The following is an 18,288-nucleotide window of genomic DNA, read 5'->3' as shown; positions in this document are numbered from 1 at the left end:
TGTGTTAATGTAGGTCAGTGAGTACAGGGGTGATAGGGGAATGGGACTTGGTGTGTGTTAATGTAGGTCAGTGAGTACAGGGGTGATAGGGGAACGGGACTTGGTGTGTGTTAATGTAGGTCAGTGAGTACAGGGGTGATAGGGGAACGGGACTTGGTGTGTGTTAATGTAGATCAGTGTGTACAGGGGTGATAGGGGAATGGGACTTGGTGTGTGTTAATGTAGGTCAGTGAGTACAGGGGTGATAGGGGAACGGGACTTGGTGTGTGTTAATGTAGGTCAGTGAGTACAGGGGTGATAGGGGAATGGGACTTGGTGTGTGTTAATGTAGGTCAGTGAGTACAGGGGTGATAGGGGAATGGGACTTGGTGTGTGTTAATGTCGGTCAGTGAGTACAGGGGTGATAGGGGAACGGGACTTGGTGTGTGTTAATGTAGGTCAGTGAGTACAGGGGTGATAGGGGAATGGGACTTGGTGTGTGTTAATGTAGGTCAGTGAGTACAGGGGTGATAGGGGAGCGGGACTTGGTGTGTGTTAATGTAGGTCAGTGAGTACAGGGGTGATAGGGGAATGGGACTTGGTGTGTGTTAATGTCGGTCAGTGAGTACAGGGGTGATAGGGGAACGGGACTTGGTGTGTGTTAATGTAGGTCAGTGAGTACAGGGGTGATGGGGGAACGGGACTTGGTGTGTGTTAATGTAGGTCAGTGAGTACAGGGGTGATGGGGGAACGGGACTTGGTGTGTGTTAATGTAGGTCAGTGAGTACAGGGGTGATTGGGGAACGGGACTTGGTGTGTGTTAATGTAGGTCAGTGAGAACAGGGGTGATTGGGGGAACGGGACTTGGTGTGTGTTAATGTAGGTCAGTGAGTACAGGGGTGATAGGGGAATGGGACTTGGTGTGTGTTAATATAGGTCAGTGAGTACAGGGGTGATAGGGGAATGGGACTTGGTGTGTGTTAATGTCGGTCAGTGAGTACAGGGGTGATAGGGGAACGGGACTTGGTGTGTGTTAATATAGGTCAGTGAGTACAGGGGTGATAGGGGAACGGGACATGGTGTGTGTTAATGTAGGTCAGTGAGTACAGGGGTGATAGAGGAACGGGACTTGGTGTGTGTTAATGTAGGTCAGTGAGTACAGGGGTGATAGGGGAACGGGACTTGGTGTGTGTTAATGTAGGTCAGTGAGTACAGGGGTGATAGGGGAATGGGACTTGGTGTGTGTTAATGTCGGTCAGTGAGTACAGGGGTGATAGGGGAACGGGACTTGGTGTGTGTTAATGTAGGTCAGTGAGTACAGGGGTGATAGGGGAACGGGACTTGGTGTGTGTTAATGTCGGTCAGTGAGTACAGGGGTGATGGGGGAATGGGACTTGGTGTGTGTTAATGTCGGTCAGTGAGTACAGGGGTGATAGGGGAACGGGACTTGGTGTGTGTTAATGTAGGTCAGTGAGTACTGGGGTGATGGGGGAACGGGACTTGGTGTGTGTTAATGTAGGTCAGTGAGTACAGGGGTGATAGGGGAACGGGACTTGGTGTGTGTTAATGTAGGTCAGTGAGTACAGGGGTGATAGGGGAACGGGATTTGGTGCGAGTTAGTTCACAGGCAGCGGAAATCATAGAGTCATAGAGTTATGCAGCACTGAAACAGGCCCTTCGGCCCATCGTGTCTGTGCTGACCATCCGGCACCTATCAATTCTGCTCCCATTTTCCAGCACTTGGCCCGTAGCCTTGTATGCTGTAGCATTTCAAGTGCTCATCTAAACACTTCTTAAATGTTGTGAGGGTTCCTGCCTCTACCACCTCTTCAGGCAGTGTGTTCCAGATTCCAACCACCCTCTGGGTGAAAGATTTTTTCTTCAAATCCCCTCTAAACCTCATGCCCCTTACCTGAAATTTATGCCCCCTGGTTATTGACCCCTCTGCTCAGAGAAAAAGTTTCTTCCTATCTAACCTATCAATGCCCCTCATAATTTTGTATACCTCAATCATGTCCCTCCTCAGCCGTCACTGCTCAAAGGAAAGCAACCCCAGCCCTTTCACTCTCTCTTCATAGCTGAAATGCTCCAGCCCAGGCAGCATCCTGGTGAATCTCCTCTGCACCCTCTCCTGTGCAATCACATCCTTCCTATAGTGTGGTGACCAGAACTGTACACAGTACTCCAGCTGTGGCCTAACTAGTGTTTTATACAGCTCCATCATAACCTCCCTGCTCTTATAATCTATGCCTTGGCTAATAAAGGCAAGTATCCCATATGCCTTCCTAACCACCTTATCTACCTGTGCTGCTGCCTTCAGTGATCTATGGACAAGTACATCAAGGTCCCTCTGACACTCTGTACTTCCTAGGGTCCTACCATCCATTGTCTATTTCCTTGCCTTGTTAGTCCTCCCAAAATGCATCACCTCACACTTCTCAGGATTAAATTCAATTTGCCACAGCTCCGCCCATCTTACCAGCCTGTCTATATCATCCTGTAATCTAAGGCTTTTCTCCTCACTATTTATGACACCACTAATTTTGGTGTCATCTGGCAACTTACTTATCATACCTCCTATATTCGTCAAAATCATTAATGTACACTACAAACAGCAAGGGTCCCAGCACCGATCCCTGCGGTACACCACTGGTCACTGGCTTCCAATTGCGAAAACAACCCTTGACCATTACCCTCTGTCTCCTGCCACTAAGCCAATTTTGGATCCAATTTGCCAAATTGCCCTGGTTACCATGGGCTCTTACCACCTTAACCAATCTCCCATGCGGGACCTTATCAAAAGCCTTACTGAAGTCCATGTAGACTACATCAACTGCTTTACCCTCATCTACACATCTAGTCACCTCCTCGAAAAATTCAATCAAGTTAGTTAGACACGATCTCCCCCTGACAAAGCCATGCTGACTATATCTGATTAATCCCTGCCTCTCCAAGTGGAGATTAATCCTGTCCCTCAGAATACTTTCCAATATTTTCCCAACCACTGATGTTGGACTCACCGGCCTGTAATTACCTGGTTGATCCCTGCTACCCTTCTTGAATAATGATACCACATTCGCTGTCCTCCAGTCCTCTGGTACCTCTCCTGTGGCCAGAGAGGATTTGAAAATTTGTGTCAGAGCCCCTGAAATCTCCTCCCTTGCCTCACATAACAGCTCATCTGAGCTTGGGGATTTATCCACTTTTAAGCCCGCTAAAACAGCTAATACTTCCTCCCTTTCAATGCTAATGTGTTCAAGTATATCACAATCCCCCTCCCTGATCTCTACACCTACATCATCCTTCTCCACAGTGAAAACAAATGAAAAATAATCATTTAAAACCTCACCTATGTCCCCCAGCTCCACACACAGATTGCCACTTTGGTCCCTAATGGGCTATACTCTTTCCCTGGTTATCCTCTTACTCTTAATATACTTATAAAACGTCTTAGGATTTTCCTTTATCCTGCCCGCAATGTTTTTTCATGCTCCCTCTTCGCTCTCCTAATTACTTTTTTAAGTACCCCCCTACATTTTCTATACTACTTTAATACCTCCACTGTTTTCAGCACTCCGCATCTGCCAGAAGCCTCCTTTTTATCCCTGATCCAATACTCTTGACATCCAGGGTTCCCTGGACTTGTTGGTCCTACCCTTCACCTTAATGGGTACATTTTGGCTCTGAACTCTCACTATTTCCTCTTTGAATAACTTCCACTCGTCTGATGTAGACTTTCCTACAAGGAGCTGCTCCCAGTCCACTTTGGCCAGATCCTGTTTTATCATATTGACATCGGCCTTCCCCCAATTCAGTACCTTTATTTCCGGCCTGTCTTTGGCCTTTTCCATAAATGGGAAATTTGTTTCAAAAGCTGTTGTGCTGAATGTGGCTCAACCCTGAGAAATGGTGGTGGGCAATGCAGAAAGGATTAATGCTGTGTCACTTGGTGCTTGGCTCCTGTACACAAGCACCTGTCTCTCTCGTCAGGCCACAGGTATGTACTTGTGCTAAAGTTAGTGCTCTCCGTTAGCCTCCAGGTATGAAACGACACGAGTCTGCAGCATGTGCTAAAATCACTCAGCTGACAATCTGTCCCTGGTAATTTGACCCATGGCTTCTGCTGCAGTGAATGACTGCACCAACTGCTCACTGATTGTTGACATCAATCACGGGCTGAAAGAACGATTTCTTTATACTGAACGGTACGGATGGAGCTCGTGCCTTTGCCAAGGTTATACGCAAAGCTAATTTATAATCCTGGGTCAGAGAAGCTGGGGTTGTTCTCCTTCGAGCAGAGGAACTAAAGGGGAAATTTCATACAAGTTTCAAAATCAGGAAGGATTTTGATTGGGAAGAGTTTGTCTTTATTTACCCTGTGGCAGGAGGGTCAGTAACTAGAGGACACAGACTTAATGTGATTTGTGAAAGAGCAGAGGTGACATGAGGAAACTTTATTTTGTGATCTGGAACGCGTTGCCTGAAAAGGCGGTGGAAGCAGATTCAATAGTAACTTTCAAAAGGGAATTGGAGAAATTCTTGGAGGGAGAATTTGCTGGGAAGGAGTGGGGCAGTGGGATTAAAGAGATAGCTCTTTCAAAGAGAGGGCACCAGCACAATGGCCCAAATGGCATCCTGTAAGATACAATTATTCCAGTGAATGACAAGATTGAAACTCCTGTTGGACTGGCTGTCAGTAGTACGTCATTCGCTCTCCTACAGTCCTTTTCCAATCCTTATATTTACAAGTTTGAAAGGATCTTTGTGTTGTCATATTTCCCGGTTCCATTCTTATCTGTCCAATCAGAGCCAGAGGGTCACTTTCAATGGTTTCTCTTCCTGCTCCCGCACCGTTACCGCTGGTGTCCCCCAAGGATCGATCCCTAGACCCCTCCTATTTCTCATCTACATGTTGCCCCTCGGCGACATCAACCGAAAGCACAGCGTTAGTTTCCACATGTACACTGACGACACCTAGCTCGACGTCACCACCACCACCTCTCTCGATTCCTCCACTGTTGCTAAATTATCAGACTCCTTATGACATCCAGTACTGGATAAACAGAAATTTCCTCCTATTATATATTGGTAAGACTGAAACCATTGTCCTCGGTCCCCACCGCAAGCTCCTCACCTTAGCCACTGACACCATCGTTCTCCCTGACAACTGTCTGAGCTGAACCAGACTGAACCCCGAGATGAGTTTCCGACCACATCTCCATTCTGTCACTAAGATCACCTATTTCCACCTCCGTAACATTCCCTGATTCTGTTCCTGCCTCAGCTCATCTGATCTGTTGCTGAAATCTTCATTCACACCTTTGTTACCTCCAGACTTGACTATTCCAAAGCACTCCTGGCCGGTCTCCCACATTCTACCCTCTTTAAACTTATGGTCTTGTTCTTACTCGCACCAAGTCCCGTTCCCCAATCACCCCTGTACTCACTGACCTACATTAGCACACACCAAGTCCCGTTCCCCTATCACCCCTGTACTCACTGACCTACATTAACACACACCAAGTCCCATTCCCCAATCACCCCTGTACTCACTGACCTACATTAACACACACCGAGACCCGTTCCCCAATCACCGCTGTACTCACTGACCTACATTAACACACACCAAGTCCCGTTCCCCAATCACCCCTGTACTCACTGACCTACATTAACACACACCAAGTCCCGTTCCCCCAATCACCCCTGTACTCACTGACCTACATTAACACACACCAAGTCCCATTCCCCTATCACCCCTGTACTCACTGACCTACATTAACACACACCAAGTCCCGTTCCCCAATCACCCCTGTACTCACTGACCTACATTAACACACACCAAGTCCCGTTCCCCAATCACCCCTGTACTCACTGACCTACATTAACACACACCAAGTCCCGTTCCCCAATCACCCCTGTACTCACTGACCTACATTAACACACACCAAGTCCCGTTCCCCAATCACCCCTGTGCTCACTGACCTACATTAACACACACCAAGTCCCGTTCCCCTATCACCCCTGTACTCACTGACCTACATTAACACACACCAAGTCCCGTTCCCCAATCACCCCTGTGCTCACTGACCTACATTAACACACACCAAGTCCCGTTCCCCTATCACCTCTGTACTCACTGACCTACATTAACACACACCAAGTCCCGTTCCCCTATCACCCCTGTACTCACTGACCTACATTAGCACACACCAAGTCCCGTTCCCCTATCACCCCTGTACTCACTGACCTACATTAACACACACCAAGTCCCGTTCCCCTATCACCCCTGTACTCACTGACCTACATTAACACACACCAAGTCCCGTTCCCCAATCACCCCTGTACTCACTGACCTACATTAACACACACCAAGTCCCGTTCCCCTATCACCCCTGTACTCACTGACCTACATTAGCACACACCAAGTCCCGTTCCCCTATCACCCCTGTACTCACTGACCTACATTAACACACACCAAGTCCCGTTCCCCTATCACCCCTGTACTCACTGATCTACTTAACTCACACCAAGTCCCGTTCCCCTATCACCCCTGTACTCACTGACCTACATTAACACACACCAAGTCCCGTTCCCCTATCACCCCTGTACTCACTGACCTACATTAACACACACCAAGTCCCGTTCCCCTATCACCCCTGTACTCACTGACCTGCATTAACGCACACCAAGTCCCGTTCCCCTATCACCCCTGTACTCACTGACCTACATTAACACACACCAAGTCCCGTTCCCCTATCACCCCTGTACTCACTGACCTACATTAACACACACCAAGTCCCGTTCCCCTATCACCCCTGTACTCACTGACCTACATTAACTCACACCAAGTCCCGTTCCCCTATCACCCCTGTACTCACTGACCTACATTAACACACACCAAGTCCCGTTCCCCTATCACCCCTGTACTCACTGACCTACATTAACACACACCAAGTCCCGTTCCCCTATCACCCCTGTACTCACTGACCTACATTAACTCACACCAAGTCCCGTTCCCTTCTCACCCCTGTACTCACTGACCTACATTAACACACACCAAGTCCCGTTCCCCTATCACCCCTGTACTCACTGACCTACATTAACACACACCAAGTCCCGTTCCCCTATCACCCCTGTACTCACTGACCTACATTAACTCACACCAAGTCCCGTTCCCTTCTCACCCCTGTACTCACTGACCTACATTAACACACACCAAGTCCCGTTCCCCTATCACCCCTGTACTCACTGACCTACATTAACACACACCAAGTCCCGTTCCCCTATCACCCCTGTACTCACTGACCTGCATTAACGCACACCAAGTCCCGTTCCCCTATCACCCCTGTACTCACTGACCTACATTAACACACACCAAGTCCCGTTCCCCTATCACCCCTGTACTCACTGACCTACATTAACACACACCAAGTCCCGTTCCCCTATCACCCCTGTACTCACTGACCTACATTAACTCACACCAAGTCCCGTTCCCCTATCACCCCTGTACTCACTGACCTACATTAACACACACCAAGTCCCGTTCCCCTATCACCCCTGTACTCACTGACCTACATTAACACACACCAAGTCCCGTTCCCCTATCACCCCTGTACTCACTGACCTACATTAACTCACACCAAGTCCCGTTCCCTTCTCACCCCTGTACTCACTGACCTACATTAACACACATCAAGTGGCACAGTGGCGCAGTGGTTAGCACCGCAGCCTTGCAGCTCCAGCGACCTGGGTTCGGTTCTGGGTACTGCCTGTGTGGAGTTTGCATGTTTTCCCCGTGTCTGCATGGGTTTCTGCTGGATGCTTTGGTTTCCTCTCAAAGCCAAGGACTTGCAGGTTGATAAGTAATTTGGCCATTGTGAATTGCCCCTAGTGTAGGTGGTGTGGGAATGTGGCAGAGAATATGGGGTTAATGTAGGATTAGTATAAATGGGTGGTTGTTGGTTGGCACAGACTCAGTGGGCCGAAGGGCCTCTTTCAGTGCTGTATCTTTATATATCAGAAAAAAGTCCCGTTCCCCTATCACCCCTGTACTCACTGACCTACATTAACACACACCAAGTCCCGTTCCCCTATCACACCTGTGCCCTCTGACCCACAGTGGCTCCCGGTCAATCAATGCCTCAACTTTAAAATTCTCATCCTTGTTTTCAAATTCCTCCATGACCTCACCCCTCCCTATCCCTGTGTCTCCTCCAGCCCCACAACCCTCCGAGATATCTGCACTCCTCTCATTCTGGCCTCTTCAGCATCCCTAATTTTCATTGCTACACCATTGGTGGCTGTGCCTTCAGCTGCCTGGGCCCTAAGCTCTGGAATTCCATCCCTTAGCCTCTCCATTGCTCTACCATCACTTTCCACCTTTAGAGATCCTCCTTAAAACCTGTCACATGGATTAAAAAAAATTCTTTCTCAAGATGTGGGTGTCACTGGCCAGGCCAGCTTTGATTGCCCATCCCTAATTGCCCTTGAGAAGGTGGTGGTGAGCTGCCTTCTTGAACCGCTGCAGTCCATGTGGGGTAGGTACACAGTGCTGTTAGGAAGGGAGTTCCAGGATTTTGACCCAGCGACAGTGAAGGAACGGCGATATAGTTCCAAGTCAGGATGGTGTGTGGCTTGGAGGGGAACTTGCAGGTGATGGTGTTCCCATGTATTTGCTGCCCTTGTGTTTCTAGTTGGTAGAGGTCGCGGGTTTGAAAGATACTGTCTAAGGAGCCTTGGTGAGTTGCTGCAGTGCATCTTGTAGATGATACACACTGCTGCCACTGTGCGTCAGTGGTGGAGGGAGTGAATGTTTAAGCTGGAAGATGGGATGTTAATTGTGTTTAATTGTATGCATTAACTGGGGATTCACTTGGGCCCCTATCAATCGGAACAGGCAGCTACATCTGCACCTGGGTGTCCCTGGAGAGGGAGCACACAGTGTCCACCGGTACTCTTGAGGCTTTCTGCGACCGGTGGGCACCAGAGGGACTGGAGTGCATCATCACCACTGGGAACCATATTTTAGTTTAATTTAGTTAAATTTAGTTAAGTAGGGATATCAGTCCCTTCCCTTAATTTGTTTTTCAAAAGAGGTATAAGTAGGAACGGACTGTGCTTGTTGGATTAGCAGGTGTTTGATAAGGTTCCCCATGGTAGGCTGATGGAGAAAGTGAAGTCGCATGGGGTCCAGGGTGTACTAGCTAGATGGATAAAGAACTGGCTGGGCAACAGGAGACAGAGAGTAGCAGTGGAAGGGAGTTTCTCAAAATGGAGACGTGTGACCAGTGGTGTTCCACAGGGATCCGTGCTGGGACCACTGTTGTTTGTGATATACATAAATGATTTGGAGGAAAGTATAGGTGGTCTGATTAGCAAGTTTGCAGGCGACACTAAGATTGGTGGAGTAGCAGATAGTGAAGGGGACTGTCAGAGAATACAGCAGAATATAGATAGACTGGAGAGTTGGGCAGAGAAATGGCAGATGGAGTTCAATCAGGGCAAATGCGAGGTGATGCATTTTGGAAGATCCAATTCAAGAGTGAACTATACAGTAAATGGAAAAGTCCTGGGGAAAATTGATGTACAGAGAGATTTGGGTGTTCAGGTCCATTGTTCCCTGAAGGTGGCAACGCAGGTCAATAGAGTGGTCAAGAAGGCATACGGCATGCTTTCCTTCATCGGACGGGGTATTGAGTACAAGGGTTGGCAGGTCATGTTACAGTTGTATAAGACTTTGGTTCGGCCACATTTGGAATACTGCGTGCAGTTCTGGTCGCCACATTACCAAAAGGATGTAGATGCTTTGGAGAGGGTGCAGAGGAGGTTCACCAGGATGTTGCCTGGTATGGAGGGCGCTAGCTATGAAGAGAGGTTGAGTAGATTAGGATTATTTTCATTAGAAAGACGGAGGTTGAGGGGGGACCTGATTGAGGTGTACAAAATCATGAGAGGTATAGACAGGGTGGATAGCAAGAACCTTTTTCCCAGAGTGGGGGATTCAATTACTAGGGGTCATGAGTTCAAAGTGAGAGGGGAAAAGTTTAGGGGGGATATGCATGGAAAGTTCTTTACGTAGAGGGTGGTGGGTGCCTGGAACGCGTTGCCAACGGAGGTGGTAGACGCGGGCACGACAGCGTCTTTTAAGATGTATATAGACAGATACATGAATGGGCAGGAAGCAAAGAGATACAGACCCTTAGAAAATAGGCGACATGTTTAGATAGAGGATCTGGATCGGCGCAGGCTTGGAGGGCCGAAGGGCCTGTTCCTGTGCTGTAATTTTCTTTGTTCTTTGTTCTTTGTGTATGCTTGTAATGTGTATCTGTAAATAAATGCTTATCAAAGTGTGAAAAGATTGGCTCCAGCTCTATCCTTCAACACTTGGCTTTCTGGAATATTACATGAGGTGACAATCAAGTGAGTGCTTTGGCTTCTCATCCTTCAGAACAGATAAGTTTATTTTCCCCAGAAGAATGAGGAGACCACATAGTCCTTGGGTCATAAATGAGATTGAGCAGGCTGGGCCTCTTTTATCTAGAAAGCAGAAGGCTGAATGGGTGACCTTCTAGAGGTCATTAAGATTATGGAAGAGTTGGATAGGGTAGATTTACAGAAGTTGCTTCCATGTGTGGGGGAGACAGAACTAGAGGTCATGAATATAAGATGGTCACCAATAAATCCAATTAGGAATTCAGGAGAAATGAGTGGTTAGAATGGGAAACTTACCACAAGGCTGGTAGATAAGAAAGAGGGATAGAAGTGTACACTAATAGGATTAAATGAAGTGGGCTGGGAGGAAGCTCACGTGGAGCATAGGTGCCAGCACGGATCAGTTGAGCCAAATGGCCTGTTTCTGCGTTGTCATTTAGTGTTGCAACCTGGATGGTGTCGAGCTTTTTAAGTGCTCTTGGAGCTGCAGCCAACCAGGTCAGTGGAGAATATTCCATCACACACCTCCACATGTAAGACTTTTGGGTGTCTGAGATGAGATGTGCTGGAAGTGTCTTTGGTTAACTGGGTACAGGTATGTGTAGACTTGAGGAGACAGGTTTGCGGAGACAGGCATGTATAGATATGTGTAGATAAATATGTATAGATATGTGCAGGTAGATATGTGCAGGTAGATATGTGCAGGTAGATATGTGCAGGTAGATATGTACAGATATGTGTAGATAGACATGTGTAGATAGATATGTGTAGATATGTGTAGATTGATATGTGCAGATATATGTAGATAGATATGTGCAGATAGAATGTGCAGATAGAATGTGCAGATAGATATGTGCAGATTGATATGTATCAATATGTGCAGATTGATATGTGAAGATATGTGCAGATTGATATGTGAAGATATGTGCAGATTGATATGTGAAGATATGTGCAGATTGATATGTGTAGTTGATATGTATAGATATGTGTAGATGGATATGGGTAGACATGCATAGGTAGACATGTGCGGATGGATATGTGCAGATATGTGTAAATATGTGCAGGTAGATATGTATAGATAGGTGCAGATAGATATGTATAGATATGTGTAGATGGATATGGGTAGATATGTGAAGACATGCGTAGGTAGACATGTTTAGATATGTGCGGATGGATATGTGCATATATGTATAGATATGTGTAGATAGATATGTACAGATATATGTAGATATGTACAGATATGAGTAGATAGATATGTACAGATATGTGTAGATAGGTGCAGGCAGGTCTATCAGGCAGGTAGGTGCAGACAGATATGTGTAGATAAATATGTGTTGATATGTGCAGATAAATATGTAAAGGTATGTGTCGATAAATATGTATAGATGTGTGCAGATAGATATGTCGATATGTGTCGATATATGCAGATAAATGTGTCGATATGTGCAGATATGTGTAAATATGCATAGATGTGTGTAGATAGATATGTATAGATATGTGTAAATAGATATGTGTTGATATTTGTAGATAGATATGTATAGATATGTGTAAATAGATATGTGTTGATATTTGTAGATAGATATGTATAGATGTGTGTAAATAGATATGTGTTGATATTTGTAGATAGATATGTATAGATGTGTGTAGCTAGATGTGTGTAGCTATGTATAACGGTGTAGATATGTGTAGATAAATATGTGTAGATAAATATGTGTAGATATTGAAGGTAGATATGTATAAATATGTATAGATGTGTGTAGCTAGATGTGTGTAGATAGATATGTATAGCTATGTATAATGGTGCAGATATGTGTAGATAAATATGTGCGGATATTGTAGATAGATATGTGTAGATATGTGTACATATGTATAGATATGTGTAGATAGATATGTGCAGATAAATATGTGTAGATATGTGCAGATAAATATGTGTAGATATGTGCAGAAAAATACATGTAGATATGTGCAGATAAATATGTGTAGATATGTGCAGATAATAATGTGTAGATATGTGCAGATAAATATGTGTAGATATGTGCAGATAGATATGTGTGGATATGTGCAGATAAATATGTGTAATATGTGCAGATAGATATGTGTGGATATGTGTGGATAGATATGTGCAGATAGATATGTGTAATATGTGCAGATAATATGTGTAGATATGTGCAGATAAATATGTGTAATATGTGCAGATAGATATGTGTAGATATGTGCAGATAGATATGTGTGGATATGTGCAGATAAATATGTGTAATATGTGCAGATAGATATGTGTGGATATGCGTGGATAGATATGTGCAGATAAATATGTGTAATATGTGCAGATAGATATGTGTCGATATGTGCGGATAGATATGTGTAATATGTGCAGATAAATATGTGTAATATGTGCAGATAAATATCTGTAGATATGTGCAGATAATATGTGTAGATATGTGCAGATAGATATGTGTGGATAGGTGTAGATAGATATGTGCAAATAAATATGTGCAGATATTTGCAGATAGATATGTGTAGATATGTGCAGATAGATATGTGTGGATATGTGCAGATAGATATGTGTGGATAGGTGTCAATAAATATATGTAGATATGTGCAGATAGATATGTGTAGATATGTGCAGATAGATATGTGTAGATATGTGTCAACAAATATGTGTAGATATGTGCAGATAGATATGTGTAGATATGTGTCAATAAATATGTGTGGATACGTGTACATAGATATGTGTAAATATGTATAGATATGTGCAGATAGATATGTGCAAATATGTATAGATATGTGCAGATAGATATGTTCAGATAAGTATGTGTAAATATGTGCAGATAAATATGTGTAGATATGTGTCAATAAATATCTGTAGATATGTGCAGAGAGATATGTGTAGATATGTGTCAATAAATATGTGTAGATATGTGCAGATAGATATGAGTAAATATGTATAGATATGTGTAGATATGTGTCAATAAATATGTGTAGATATGTGCAGATAGCTATGTGTAAATATGTATAGATATGTGTAGATATGTGTCAATAAATATGTGTAGATATGTGCAGATAGATATGTGTGGATAGGTGTAGATAGAAATGTGCAGATAGATATGTCAATAAATATGTGTAGATATGTGCAGATAGATATGTGTAAATATATGTAAATAAATATGTGCAGATAGATATGTGTCAATAAATATATGTAGATAGAAATGTGCAGATAAATATGTGTAAATATGTGTAAATAAATATGTGCAGATAGATATGTGTAGATAAATAAGTGTAAATATGTGTAAATAAATATGTGTAGATATGTGCAGATAAATATGTGTAGATAGATATGTGTAAATATGTGCAGATAGATATGTGTGGATATGTGTAAATAAATATGTGTAGCTATGTGCAGATAGATATGTGTAGATATGTGTCAATAAATATGTGTAGATATGTGCAGATAGATATGTGTAGATATGTGTCAATAAATATGTGTAGATATGTGTCAATAAATATGTGTGGATATGTGTAGATAGATACGTGTGGATAGGTGTCAATAAATATGTGTAGATATGTGCAGATAGATATGTGTAGATATGTGTCAATAAATATGTGTAAATATTTGCAGATAGATATGTGTGGATATGTGTAAATAAATATGTGTGGATATTTGCAGATGTATATGTTTGGATATGTGTCAATAAATATGTGTAGATATGTGTCAATAAATATGTGTAGATATTTGCAGATGGATATGTGTGGATATGTGTAAATAAATATGTGTGGATATTTGCAGATAGATATTTGTAAATATGTGCAGATAGATATGTGTAGATATGTGTAAATAAATATGTGTGTATATTTGCAGATGGATATGTGTAAATATGTGCAGATAGATATGTGTAGATATGTGTCAATAAATATGTGTAGATATTTGAAGATAGATATGTGTGGATATGTGTAAATAAATATATGTAGATATATGTCAATAAGTATGTGTAGATATTTGCAGATAGATATGTGTGGATATGTGTCAATAAATATATGTAGATATGTGTCAATAAATATGTGTAGATATTTGCAGATAGATATGTGTGGATATGTATAAATAAATATGTGTAGATATGTGTCAATAAATATGTGTAGATATTTGCAGATAGATATGTGTGGATATGTGTCAATAAATACGTGTAGATATGTGTCAATAAATATGTGTAGATATTTGCAGATAGATATGTGTGGATATGTGTAAATAAATACGTGTAAATATGTGCAGATAGATATGTGTGGATATGTGTAAATAAATATGTGTAAATATGTGCAGATAGATATGTGTGGATATGTGTAAATAAATATGTGTAAATATGTGCAGATAGATATGTGTGGATATGTGTAAATAAATATGTGTAAATATGTGCAGATGGATATGTGTAAATAAATATGTGTAAATATGTGCAGATAGATATGTGTGGATATGTGTAAATAAATATGTGTAAATATGTGCAGATAGATATGTGTAGATATGTGTCAATAAATATGTGTAGATATGTGTCAATAAATATGTGTGGATATGTGTAGATAGATATGTGTGGATAGGTGTCAATAAATATGTGTAGATATGTGCAGATAGATATGTGTAGATATGTGTCAATAAATATGTGTAGATATTTGCAGATGGATATGTGTAAATATGTGCAGATAGATATGTGTAGATATGTGTCAATAAATATGTGTAGATATTTGCAGATAGATATGTGTGGATATGTGTAAATAAATATGTGTAGATATTTGAAGATAGATATGTGTAGATATGTGTAAATAAATATGTGTGGATATTTGCAGATGGATATGTGTAAATATGTGCAGATAGATATGTGTAGATATGTGTCAATAAATATGTGTAGATATTTGAAGATAGATATGTGTGGATATGTGTAAATAAATATGTGTAGTATGTGCAGATAGATATGTGTGGATATGTGTCAATAAATATGTGTAGATATGTGCAGATGTATATGTTTGGATATGTGTCAATAAATATGTGTAGATATGTGTCAATAAATATGTGTAGATATTTGAAGATAGATATGTGTGGATATGTGTAAATAAATATGTGTAGTATGTGCAGATAGTAATGTGTGGATATGTGTCAATAAATATGTGTAGATATTTGCAGATAGATATGTGTGGATATGTGTCAATAGATAAGTGTAGATATTTGCAGATGGATATGTGTGGATATGTGTAAATAAATATGTGTAGATATGTGTTAATAAATGTGTGTAGATATTTGCAGATAGATATGTGTGGATATGTGTAAATAAATATGTGTAAATATGTGCAGATAGATATGTGTGGATATGTGTAAATAAATATGTGTAAATATGTGCAGATAGATATGTGTGGATATGTGTAAATAAATATGTGTAAATATGTGCAGATAGATATGTGTGGATATGTGTAAATAAATATGTGTAAATATGTGCAGATAGACATGTGTGGATATGTGTCAATAAATATGTGTAGGTATGTGTCAATAAATATGTGTAGATATTTGCAGACAGATATGTGTGGATATGTGTAAATAAATATGTGTAAATATGTGCAGATAGACATGTGTGGATATGTGTCAATAAATATGTGTAGGTATGTGTCAATAAATATGTGTAGATATTTGCAGATAGATATGTGTGGATATGTGTCAATAAATATGTGTAGATATTTGCAGATAGATATGTGTGGATATGTGTAAATAAATATGTGTAGTATGTGCAGATAGATATGTTTGGATATGTGTCAATAAATATGTGTAGATATGTGTCAATAAATATGTGTAGATATTTGCAGATAGATATGTGTGGATATGTGTAAATAAATATGTGTAAATATGTGCAGATAGATATGTGTGGATATGTGTAAATAAATATGTGTAAATATGTGCAGATAGATATGTGTGGATATGTGTAAATAAATGTATGTAGATATGTGTCAATAAATATGTGTAGATATTTGCAGATAGATATGTGTGGATATGTGTCAATAAATATATGTAGATATGTGTCAATAAATATGTGTAGATATTTGCAGATAGATATGTGTGGATATGTGTAAATAAATATGTGTCGATATGTGTCAATAAATATGTGTAGATATTTGCAGATAGATATGTGTGGATATGTGTAAATAAATACGTGTAGATATGTGTCAATAAATATGTGTAGATATTTGCAGATAGATATGTGTGGATATGTGTAAATAAATACGTGTAAATATGTGCAGATAGATATGTGTGGATATGTGTAAATAAATATGTGTAAATATGTGCAGATAGATATGTGTGGATATGTGTAAATAAATATGTGTAAATATGTGCAGATAGATATGTGTGGATATGTGTAAATAAATATGTGTAAATATGTGCAGATGGATATGTGTAAATAAATATGTGTAAATATGTGCAGATAGATATGTGTGGATATGTGTAAATAAATATGTGTAAATATGTGCAGATAGATATGTGTGGATATGTGTAAATAAATATGTGTAAATATGTGCAGATAGATATGTGTGGATATGTGTAAATAAATATGTGTAGATATGTGCAGATAGATATGTGTGGATATGTGTAAATAAATATGTGTAAATATGTGCAGATCGATATGTGTGGATATGTGTAAATAAATATATGTAGATATGTGTCAATAAATATGTGCAGATATTTGCAGATAGATATGTGTGGATATGTGTAAATAAATATGTGTAGATATGTGTCAATAAATATGTGCAGATATTTGCAGATAGATATGTGTGGATATGTGTAAATAAATATGTGTAGATATGTGTCAATAAATATGTGCAGATATTTGCAGATAGATATGTGTGGATATGTGTAGATAGATATGTGTGGATATGTGTAGATAGATATGTGTGGATATGTGTAAATAAATATGTGTAGATATGTGTCAATAAATATGTGTAGATATGTGCAGATAGATATGTGTGGATATGTGTCAATAAATATGTGTAGATATTTGCAGATGGATATGTGTGGATATGTGCAGATAGATATGTGTGGATATGTGTCAATAAATATGTGTAGATATGTGTCAATAAATATGTGTAGATATGTGCAGATAGATATGTGTGGATATGTGTAAATAAATATGTGTGGATATTTGCAGATGGATATGTGTAAATATGTGCAGATAGATATGTGTAGATATGTGTCAATAAATATGTGTAGATATTTGAAGATAGATATGTGTGGATATGTGTAAATAAATATGTGTAGTATGTGCAGATAGATATGTGTGGATATGTGTCAATAAATATGTGTAGATATTTGCAGATGTATATGTTTGGATATGTGTCAATAAATATGTGTAGATTTGTGTCAATAAATATGTGTAGATATTTGAAGATAGATATGTGTAGATATGTGTAAATAAATATGTGTAGTATGTGCAGATAGTAATGTGTGGATATGTGTCAATAAATATGTGTAGATATTTGCAGATAGATATGTGTGGATATGTGTCAATAGATATGTGTAGATATTTGCAGATGGATATGTGTGGATATGTGTAAATAAATATGTGTAGATATGTGTCAATAAATGTGTGTAGATATTTTCAGATAGATATGTGTGGATATGTGTAAATAAATATGTGTAAATATGTGCAGATAGATATGTGTGGATATGTGTAAATAAATATGTGTAAATATGTGCAGATAGATATGTGTGGATATGTGTAAATAAATATGTGTAAATATGTGCAGATAGATATGTGTGGATATGTGTAAATAAATATGTATAAATATGTGCAGATAGACATGTGTGGATATGTGTCAATAAATATGTGTAGGTATGTGTCAATAAATATGTGTAGA

Source organism: Heterodontus francisci, chromosome 3 (assembly GCF_036365525.1).
Source record: "Heterodontus francisci isolate sHetFra1 chromosome 3, sHetFra1.hap1, whole genome shotgun sequence".
NCBI classification, from domain to species: Eukaryota; Metazoa; Chordata; class Chondrichthyes; order Heterodontiformes; family Heterodontidae; genus Heterodontus; species Heterodontus francisci.
The sequence above is the reverse complement of the archived record's forward strand: the minus strand, read 5'-3'. Positions refer to the sequence as shown.